This window comes from Berghia stephanieae, chromosome 1, assembly GCF_034508935.2.
Source record: "Berghia stephanieae isolate SIO BIC M18660-M18661 chromosome 1, UCSD_Bste_1.3, whole genome shotgun sequence".
Lineage (NCBI taxonomy): Eukaryota > Metazoa > Mollusca > Gastropoda > Nudibranchia > Aeolidiidae > Berghia > Berghia stephanieae.
Window position 1 is genome coordinate 106,603,618 of NC_088360.1, and position 607 is coordinate 106,604,224.

General features: G+C 29.0%; 1 protein-coding gene across 1 annotated transcript in view; it reads right to left on the reverse strand.

The window, feature by feature from the left end:
* LOC144962677 (pikachurin-like) overlaps positions 1-607 on the reverse strand; it is a 142,479-nt gene continuing 141,872 nt past the window's right edge. Inside the window, 1 exon segment of the mRNA XM_078895809.1 lies at positions 1-607. This exon segment is cut by the window's right edge and continues 1,338 nt beyond it. The gene's annotated coding sequence lies outside the window, so the exon portion shown is untranslated.

The window sequence follows — 607 nt, forward strand, 5'->3', positions numbered from 1 at the left end:
TTTTCTTTTCTTTTTTTTTCTCTGCTTTGTCTGGCACTGTTTCATAAACACATTTTTTTTTCAGATCTCCGTCTCACATCAGTGCCTGCTCCCTGATTTGTCATCATGAAATAAAGTTAAGAAAGAATTTAGGAATTGACCCTAAACATAGAGTTCCAATAACTATGTGTATAAAAGTTGTTTTTTAAAATATATATTTCAATTGACCACTTAGAAAATCATACCTCTACTAATTCATTCATTCATTCATTCACTCATTCATTCATTCATTCGTTCATTTATTCATTCATCAGATTACCATTCCCTGACGACATCTTCAAATATATTTCATTCAAATATGTTGTAAATTGTTTGACATATTTTCGTCATGAACGAGTTTGGATCCAAGAAAACATTTTTCTAATAAAATCCATAAAACAAAATGATCTCTAGTTATGCGTAGCGGTGACATGACGTTCATTTTAAATATAAGACAAGGATTTATTCCATCAACTGACTACTTTCAGTTGCAAGATTTTGATTACGTTATTGAAATATTTTTTTACAAAAAATGTATTGATGTATAAGACATTAACGATACAAATGTTAACTGAGGATTAACAAAGGA